This window comes from Myxine glutinosa, chromosome 12 (assembly GCF_964187855.1).
Source record: "Myxine glutinosa chromosome 12, kmMyxGlut1.1, whole genome shotgun sequence".
Classification (NCBI taxonomy): domain Eukaryota; kingdom Metazoa; phylum Chordata; class Myxini; order Myxiniformes; family Myxinidae; genus Myxine; species Myxine glutinosa.
In genome coordinates this window covers 54,875,003-54,885,417 of record NC_136272.1, presented here as the reverse complement: position 1 = coordinate 54,885,417, position 10,415 = coordinate 54,875,003, and the positions used below count along the sequence as shown (strand labels likewise).

Below are 10,415 nucleotides of genomic sequence, written 5' to 3'. Positions count from 1 at the left end.
TACCACAGCATAAAGAAGGCCACCATGGCATAAAGAAGGCTACCACGGTATAAAGAAGGCTACCACGGCATAAAGAAGGCCACCATGACATAAAGAAGGCCACCACGGCATAAAGAAGGCTACCATGGCAAAACGAAGGCCACCACGGCATAAAGAAGGCCACCACGGCATAAAGAAGGCTACCACGGCATGAAGAAGGCCACCACGGCATAAAGAAGGCTACCATGGCATAAAGAAGGCCACCACGGCATAAAGAAGGCCACCGTGGCATAAAGAAGGCCACCGTGGCATAAAGAAGGCCACCTTGACATGAAGGCCACTGTTGGGGAATAAATATTCATATTGACCATATTGTTAATATAACTACCGAATGTGATCTGGTGTAAAATGCTCTGTGGTGCAGTTTGATAAAACTGTGAATCCTCTTGAACTATTTAGCTTCTGTTAAAGAGCTAACAGGTGGTCCAGAGAGAGAGAGTTAATTTAAGGAAACAGAATGTGTAATGCTCGTGGACTGCCATCTGTGTAGAAAATAGCCTATGTTCAGGCCACTGCACACAGGCTGCAAATTCCCCCTCAGCAGGTCAGAGCATTTGACCTCTTGAACAGAAATAAAGTGGTGCTCTCAGTCTCCCAAAATAGAGGGGCGGCCAAAAGAGCCAAATAAAGGCTTTTGGATGAAGGAGTCTGGGCCTTTAAAACCAAGGGAAAGTTGCATTGGAGAGGCAGAGAACTGGGAGAGTGATGGAGAAGCAGTGGACTAGCAGAGTGGACGGGGAACAACTGAAGACTGGTCAGCAACGGAACGAGCTTCAAAAGACCTACAGACTGAGCTTCAACCAAGATCTACCAAACGAGCTTCAACAAAGACTGGAACAAAGACTCATTAAAGATCTCGGCTTAGTATACAACAAATTCTCAAGTATACAACAAATTCTCAAAAGTGAATAAAACATTGATTTTGCTAAACCGAGTCTCTTGAAGTTTTAGTAACATAACACCAGTAATTGTTATTAATTCTCCAAGAAGTGGTGGCCCGTAGGGACTCAACTGCCCAGGTAAACAAGGTAAGCTTTTGTTTGTTATCTGTGTAGTCTGATGTTAATCTGCGCAAATAGTTCAGTGTTTGAGTTTTGTGTATGTTTGTTGATGTGTGGAAGGAAAAAACACGAGGCCTTTAACAGGTTTCAGAAATCATGACAATTTTTTTTTCTCTTTTTCTTCCAAAATTTATGTATACGCATTTTTCAGGAAGGGTGCCATGGACCGTCACAAATATCCTCTAAAGCCTTTTGTCTTTGGAAAAGGTGCTGTGCTTTCATGAAGAACCACTGATATCGTATATACTGTATAATTATTGTACGATTTTTTTTTAAATTTCAGAAGTCATGACGAAAAATTTTTTTTTTTTTTTTTTAAATAATAATAATAAATTGTTTTTTTTGTTTTTTCTCTGTAATTTGAATTTTTTTTCGGTACATTCTACGAGTGCAAAGAGCCACTAACGTATCCCGGGACGTTAGCGAAAACGGTGCTGTATTCGTCCAGTCATGAAAATATTTTGTGTGTATGAATATGCTTTTGTGTATTCATTTGATTTCATACGTTATTTCAGTTCAATGGTCTGTGTTACATATCTCCCCATTCCTTTTGTATGATGATTCAAATTTGCTGGGTTCCTACGGTTGAGACTTATATAATATTTTTCCTGTGGTGAGCCTCTTTTTGATGTAGTCACGAGGGACGAGTCGATATACATCGCACAAGTTGAACAGCGATTAAAAGCGATTTTTTAAAGCGATTAAAAGCGATTTTTTAAAGCGATTTTACAGTAAAAAGCGATTTTATACAGCATCTGTACAGTAAGCCAAATAATGGTAAAATCGGCTGGATTCGATTTTCAAACATGCATTCCCAGTGTGGTAACAAAAGTGAATTTAGCATTTAGCATTGTTTGGCATTAACCAATTTGTCTGCACGAGTCGACAGACAGTCTAAAAATAGGCATTCTTTTCCACGTCCAGCCGGGCAGGTTGTAAAATGTGTGCAGGCAGGTTGCCCATGGCAACGCTTGATGTTGCGGTTTGGGCCCTAGTCCACACTTATATATGGGATCAGAAACGATTTTTTTCTGTCTCATCTCCAAGTAAGATTTGCACACACTGATCCTGCCACTGGAATGCGTGCAGGCAGGTTGCCCATGGCAACCGGTTGGTGTTGTGTCCTGGGTCCCGTCCACTTCTACATATGGGATCAGAAGCGATTTTTTAAATGTAACCTCTTTCACCTTTTCTTGCCCTACACCCCCCAACCTTCCCTCGCCCTTTCCCCCTCCCTCCTTCCGTCCCCCCCCTATCCAAACCCCCCATTTTTTCTTCCCTTCTGTATCCCTTCCCCCTTCCTTTTTTCTCTCCAAACTTACTTTTTACCTGTATATTTACATCCTGATTAGAGAAAAATATATATATTTTTAGGATTTTTTATGGCGGCGGCCATCTTGGACCACAGCTAAAAATCCTTCAATCAAGATGAAATTTAATGAGAGCCAATCCCATGCTACTGTGATCCGGAATCTCTAAAAAATAGAACCATCGAATGTACCTTTGATCATTTTATATTTCATCTGTCTTTTAAGATTTTAAAAAGGGAATTTATTGATATAAGATACTATGACATTTGACAAGGCAATTAAATGGAGGGAAACCAATGATGAAATATATTGTGATCTGTTTATACATGAATGAATTTACATGTACATGAATTTGTTGACCCCAACCCAATCCTAACCCTAACTTCATTCTACCATTATCCACCCCCTCCAAATCATGTTATATTACTGATTGTATGAGGCATGTATAGGATCGTTGATTGTATGGGATTGAATGGGATTGCATATCCCATATGGATCCCATATTGATTTAGCATATCACCTCATTATGTGGTCTTGCTGTGTTTTTGTGTGTATGGGTGTGGGTATGTATGTGTGGGTATGCATGTGTTTTTGCACCCCTCTCTCCCCCCCCCTCCTCCAACCATGGCCCCAATACTGCTACAATAATTTGTGAAATGGTACGACACAGTTTACATCGTTAAAATAATACACAGATGAGTGTATGATTTGCACCGAAGGTCGAGAGGGACAATAGTATCCATCATATAACCTTTCACAGCCTTGTAAGGGAGAATAAGTGCAGCCAATCATACACAGTTATTTTTAGAAAAATACAATGAGTGTCGTATTTCGCATAGTATTAATACCCCTAAGGGAGCCCCGCCCCACCCCCCCCCCCCCCCCCAGCCTCATTCCTCCCTTGGCATTCTGCCACTTCTCCTCCTCCCTTCCCCACCCTTTTCCTCCCCTCTTTCCTCCTCCTTTCCTCCTCTTTTGTTTCACTTTTAGCTGTTTCCCTTTTCATAGTTCTCATTGTTTTCTCTCATTGTTTATGAGATTCATTATTGTCATTATGATTGTCATATTGTTGATTATTATTGATGTTCATTCTCAAATTTTGTTAATGATAAACTGTTTCATTGCTGATTATACCACGTGGATGTAATGATACAGTAAATGTTTGTCTTCTGCAATGGATGATTATGGTATGACTCTGATTAGGGTAATGATTTACAATTTTTTATTTACAATTTATTTACAATTACATTTACGATTTATAATCACAATGATTTACAATGGTCATGATTTTACAATCATGAAAATTGCTATGATTGTCAGGCATGTCATCATGTCATCATGTCATCATGTCAGGCATGTCATCATTGGGTTGATGTAAATTGAGTGCATGGGCTGTTAAGGATAGTTTTACAGCCCCGCAGGATTAATGCTATATTACAGGTCACAAAGTTTGTAGGAGGTGTGCAATTTAATGTGATTGAATTGCATTGGTCAATATTATGATGTTCCTTATGATGTAACCTTATGATGTAACCTTAGAAATTGTAACCTTATGATGTAACCTTAGAAATTGTAACCTTATGATGTAACCTTATGATGTAACCTTATGATGTTCTGATGGGGAATGATTTGATGAGGTGCACCATCAATTCATTTTTCCCATGTAAGACAGTAATGTATTTGAATTTGTGATATAATGACCAGACAAGATTGGAAAAAAAAATAAAAAAATAAAATAAATATGTCAGATAGGATCACGGGGCAGAACGGTGATTTGTCAACTGACGGCAGATATGGGTCAAACGGTGACGACCGATGCTCATATTCCCCGTCAGTGGATGGAACTGTTTTGGCAACATTGGGAAAAGGTTTAGGTATAGAGTAATGTTGATCCCATATCATAGTTCAGTATCAGACATTGGTTTCAATTCGGTATCAGACTGATAAATGTGAATTTGGATATTATCATTTATATTATTTTATTATATATTATTATTAGAATTTTATTGATGAATATTGATAAATTGATTGAAATTGCATAATTGAATTGATTCTGATTCTGATCCGATTGATCTGATTGATTTTGATCTGATTAATTTAATCTGATCTGATTTTATTTAAATTTAATTTAAACAAAGCAATTGTGGATGCTATTCTTAGTTTTAGTAGTGTAAAACACATGTCTGATTTGAATATTACTAGGGCATGCCCGTACTATATATATGCCCGTACTATATATCTATCTAAAATTATATCCCCCCCCCCTCTATTTACATGAAATGGTTTGGTTCATTCGCAACGCCAAAGCGAACGGCGAACGGCTTGCGAGTACAGTGACAATCCCCCCCCTCTATTTACATGAATGGTTTGGTCCATTCGCAACGACCACAGAACCCCCCCCTCATGCAATGGTTTGGTCCAAAGCGAACGGCTTCCGGAGTTTGGTAAAGCAATCGCCATCGCGTGCACAAACGCGCAGGAAAGCGAATGAATCGCAAATTCGTTTTTATTAGTGATACGAATTGAATTGGGAGAAATTGGGAGATGAATGAATTGGGAGAAATAATGCGCATAAGAAATCGAATTACGTACCGTAATGGCGGTCAGCTCATAACGCGCTCAGCTCCGCTCGTCTCACATCGGCCACGCCTACGCAACAAAGCGTTCTGTGATTGGATGCCGGAAAGCGTGCTGCCGGACAGTCGTCACTGTCCGGAAGTTCGCAAATCGCAGTTAGGATGAATCGTTTTAATTTAATCGCAGTTTGAATTCGTTTTAAAACATAGTTTAACGGCAACATAGTTTTCCAACGTGAAATAAATGAATACGCTGTCAAATGTGCCGTCCGAGGCAGAGTCTGATCGCCACGTTCGGCACACGTGATAGCTCGCTGCTCTCTGATTGGTTGAAGCGTTTTTTGGACATAGCTCGGTAAGTAATTGTCCGATTAATATGAAACCTTGAAAAGGCACATCCTCGGGTCCCCAGCAATATACCTGGCAAGTTTCAAGTATATCGGACCCGTGGTTGTCGAGAAACAGCGGTCACAGACAAACACACAGACACACAGACAGACACACAGAGATTGCTGGAATTATAGATAGATTCGTGTGAAGTTGTTATAAAAGATAGTGATTTCATGTTACAATGTACCCCATCTGATTCAATCTGTGTGGAGAGCAGATATAAATGTGGCTAAGTAAAGGAAAGACAAGACCACATCCCAAATGGAGTGATAACGACATCTGGGAAGAAGTTTGAAAAAGGAAAATTTGTGAAAATGAAGTTAATCTTGGCATACACCCTCTTTCTCAAAGAATAATGAAGAAATGCTCCTTTGGAAGATGGATGTTTACCTTCACCAAGGGAAAATTATGTGACCATTTGTCTGGGTCACACTGCAACATATGGAAAAGGGCGATCACTTACTTGTGTTCAAATACCTCGAACATTCATCACATCAGCAATTGCAGGACGACGATATTTTACCTGCAACGTTTACGGGATACGGTGACGTGTGTCATTACTTCACCAACTTCCGGGGAGCCAGCATGGAGCTGCAAGCGAACGACTGCTTTTTCCTTCACAACAGCTGTGCACGATTCTGCTGTGTGCTCCTGGTATGGACCATGGACAACTGAGTGCCATGGTCCCAACATCATCATTGCGGATGCATCCGGCATCCCTGCTCCACATCTTGTTGAAAAATCAACATCACATCAATACTTGCTCCATGCTCACGATTAGTGAGGAGGCAAGTCGACTACAACTGGATGGAGGCCTTGTTCAAATCTACTATGGCTCACCGCAAGAGTGGCAAGGATGCTGCATGGAGAGCAGGGTCAGTCTTTGACTCTGCCCAGCTATCACAACAGCGGAAAATCCTATGCAAATAGTGAAGGTGTGATGAAGACAACAGGAGAAAATTGTTTTATGCTGAAATTCCAAACACAAGTGATCCGCCCCTTTTTTCAAACAAAGAAAGTCAATATTTGATTAAAGGCAAATACTTTGCCAAATGTTGCAGATGCTTTATTATTTTGATGAACTGAAATTATTGCGTTTTGGTGAAGGTGAAATGTTTTGTGATCTTTATGCAAATGAGTTGAATTGAATTATCAACATAGAAAGAGTCAATGAATAAGGAAATGTATTGTGATCAAAATTCTTCCAGAATGACGGTGTATGCCTTAGGAAATTGAATTACCAGATTAGTGGGTTGAATATTTAATGTGGTAATGTTTAGATTAATGGTTAATATAAACATAAAAGAAAAAACCGGGGACTGTTGGGGAATAAATATTCATATTGACCATATTGTTAATATAACTACCGAATGTGATCTGGTGTAAAATGCTCTGTGGTGCAGTTTGATAAAACTGTGAATCCTCTTGAACTATTTAGCTTCTGTTAAAGAGCTAACAGGTGGTCCAGAGAGAGAGAGTTAATTTAAGGAAACAGAATGTGTAATGCTCGTGGACTGCCATCTGTGTAGAAAATAGCCTATGTTCAGGCCACTGCACACAGGCTGCAAATTCCCCCACAGCAGGTCAGAGCATTTGACCTCTTGAACAGAATAAAGTGGTGCTCTCAGTCTCCCAAAATAGAGGGGTGGCCAAAAGAGCCAAATAAAGGCTTTTGGATGAAGGAGTCTGGGCCTTTAAAACCAAGGGAAAGTTGCATTGGAGAGGCAGAGAACTGGGAGAGTGATGGAGAAGCAGTGGACTAGCAGAGTGGATGGGGAACAACTGAAGACTGGTCAGCAACGGAACGAGCTTCAAAAGACCTACAGACTGAGCTTCAACCAAGATCTACCAAACGAGCTTCAACAAAGACTGGAACAAAGACTCATTAAAGATCTCGGCTTAGTATACAACAAATTCTCAAGTATACAACAAATTCTCAAAAGTGAATAAAACATTGATTTTGCTAAACCGAGGCTCTTGAAGTTTTAGTAACATAACACCAGTAATTGTTATTAATTCTCCAAGAGCCACCTTGGCATAAAGAAGGCCACCACGGCATAAATAAGGCCACCACGGCAAAAAAGGCCACCATGGCATAAAGAAGGCTACCACGGTATAAAGAAGGCTACCACGGCATAAAGAAGGCCACCATGGCATAAAGAAGGCCACCACAGCATAAATAAGGCTATCATGGCATAACGAAGGCCACCACGGCATAAAGAAGGCTACCATGGCATAAAGAAGGCCACCACGGCATAAAGAAGGCCACCGTGGCATAAAGAAGGCCACCTTGACATGAAGGCCACCTTGACATGAAGGCCACCTTGGCATAAAGGCCACCACAGCATAAAGAAGGCCACCATGGCATAAAGAAGGCCGCCATGGCATAAAAAAGGCCACCATGGCATAAAGAAGGCCACCATGGGATAAAGAAGGCCACCACTGCATAAAGAAGGCCACCATGGCATAAAGAAGGCCACCATGGCATAAAGAAGGCCACCACGGCATAAAGAAGGCCACCACGGCATAAAGAAGGCCACCACGGCATAAAGAAGGCCACCACGGCATGAAGAAGGCCACCACGGCATGAAGGCCACCACGGCATGAAGAAGGCCACCACGGCATGAAGAAGGCCACCATGGCATAAATAAGGCAACCATGGCATAAAGAAGGCCACCATGGCATAAAGAAGGCCACCATGGCATAAAGAAGGCCACCATGGCATAAAGAAGGCCACCACGGCATAAAGAAGGCCACCACGGCATAAACAAGTCCACCGCGGCATAAAGAAGGCCACCATGGCATAAAGAAGGCCACCACGGCATAAAGAAGGCCACCACGGCATAAAGAAGGCCACCACGGCATAAAGAAGGCCACCATGGCATAAAGAAGGCCACCATGGCATAAAGAAGGCCACCATGGCAATAAGAAGGCCACCACGGCATGAAGAAGGCCACCGCGGCATAAAGAAGGCCACCGCGGCATAAACAAGTCCACCGCGGCATAAAGAAGGCCACCATGGCATAAAGAAGGCCACCATGGCATAAAGAAGGCCGCCATGGCATAAAGAAGGCCACCACGGCATAAAGAAGGCCACCATGGCATAAAGAAGGCCGCCATGGCATAAAGAAGGCCACCACGGCATAAAGAAGGCCACCATGGCATAAAGGCCACCACGGCATAAAGAAGGCCACCGTGGCATAAATAAGGCCACCATGGCATAAAGAAGGCCACCATGGCATATAGAAGGCCACCACGGCAAAAAAGAAGGCCACCGTGGCATAAAGAAGGCCACCAGGGCATAAAGAAGGCCACCATGGCATAAAGAAGGCCACCGCAGCATAAAGAAGGCCACGGCAGTATAAAGAAGGCCACCATGGCATAAAGAAGGCCACCATGGCATAAAGAAGGCCACCAAGGCAAAAAAGAAGGCCACGATGGCATAAAGGCCACCATGGCATAAAGAAGACCACCATGGCATAAAGAAGGCCACCACGGCATAAAGAAGGCCACCACGGCATAAAGAAGGCCACCACGGCATAAAGAAGGCCACCGTGGCATAAAGAGGGCTACCACGGCATAAAGAAGGCCACCACAGCATAAAGAAGGCTACCACGGCATGAAGAAGGCCACCATGGCATAAAGAAGGCCACCACGGCATAAAGAAGGCCACCATGGCATAAAGAAGGCCACCACGGCATAAAGAAGGCCACCTTGGCATAAAGAAGGCCACCACGGCATAAACAAGGCCACCATGGCATAAAGAAGGCCACCACAGCATAGATAAGGCCACCGTGGCATAATGAAGGCTACCATGGCATGAAGAAGGCCACCATGGCATAAAGAAGGCTACCATGGCATAAAGAAGGCTACCATGGCATAAAGAAGGCTACCACAGCATAAAGAAGGCTACCACTGCATAAACAAGGCCACCATGGCATAAATAAGGCCACCACGGCATAAAGAAGGCCACCATGGCATAAAGGCCACCATGGCATAAAGAAGGCCACCACGGCATAAAGAAGGCCACCACGGCATAAAGAAGACCACCACGGCATAAAGAAGGCCACCACGGCATGAAGAAGGCCACCATGGCATAAATAAGGCTACCACGGCATAAAGAAGGCCACCACGGCATAAAGAAGGCCACCACGGCATAAAGAAGGCCACCATGGCATAAATAAGGCCACCATGGCATAAAGAAGGCCACCATGGCATAAAGAAGGCCACCTTGGCATAAAGAAGGCCACCTTGGCATAAAGAAGGCCACCTTTTTTCTTTTGTATACAAGATCGAGGCTCGTGAAAGAGCGAAGATTAATCACACAGAAAGACAAACCGACACATAAAACATATAACATCGGGAGCGGTAGACAAGATGGGGAGGGAGGCGGAAGGACACAAACACAACATTTGAGAGCAGGGACCGAGAGACATGGAGACATCGAGAGATCTGTGGGAGTAGAGGGCTTTGGGGGGGGGGAGCATGGGAAGGGGGTGGGGGGTGGGAGAGGTATAAAACATATGGACACTGCCAGGACTTCCAGGAAAGAAGTTGGAATGTCAAACAAGGTGGATCTGGGGTGAATTAGCGGGGGTAGAAAAGATCAAGGTTTTGGATGGGGGAAGATAAGAGATGGTGGTGAACAGCTGTTTTAAAGACCTGGAGGGAGGAGTGGGATTGAAGGGAGTGTGGGAGTTTGTTCCAGAGGCGGGAGAAAAGAGGAATGAAAGAGTGAAGGTGAGCAGAGAGCCGAGATTTCGGCAGTTTAACCATCAGAGGGTTGCTGGCAGATCTTGTGCGACCTGTCGGAATATTTGGGGGACAGAGCACAGAGAGAGCTGGGGGAGCAAGGCCAGGGAGGAGTCGGTAGAAGACAGAAAGACCACCTACCTGCCTGCGGTGAGTGAGTGAAAGGCCCTCAGAGATAGCTTCATCGCGGGAGATTCCAATAATTCTGAAAGCTTTGGTTTCAACAGCGTGAAGCCGAGCTGGGTGTGAGGCAGGAGCACCGGCCCATAGGAGAGAACAGTATTCCA

At 43.3% G+C, this 10,415-nt stretch overlaps 1 long non-coding RNA gene across 1 annotated transcript; it reads left to right on the top strand.

The window, feature by feature from the left end:
• Positions 1-722: 722 nt before the first annotated feature.
• LOC144888430 (uncharacterized) lies at positions 723-7,344 on the top strand. The gene is made up of 2 exons (XR_013621005.1): positions 723-1,067; positions 5,594-7,344. It is a non-coding gene; the product is annotated as an uncharacterized LOC144888430 (long non-coding RNA).
• Positions 7,345-10,415: the final 3,071 nt, after the last annotated feature.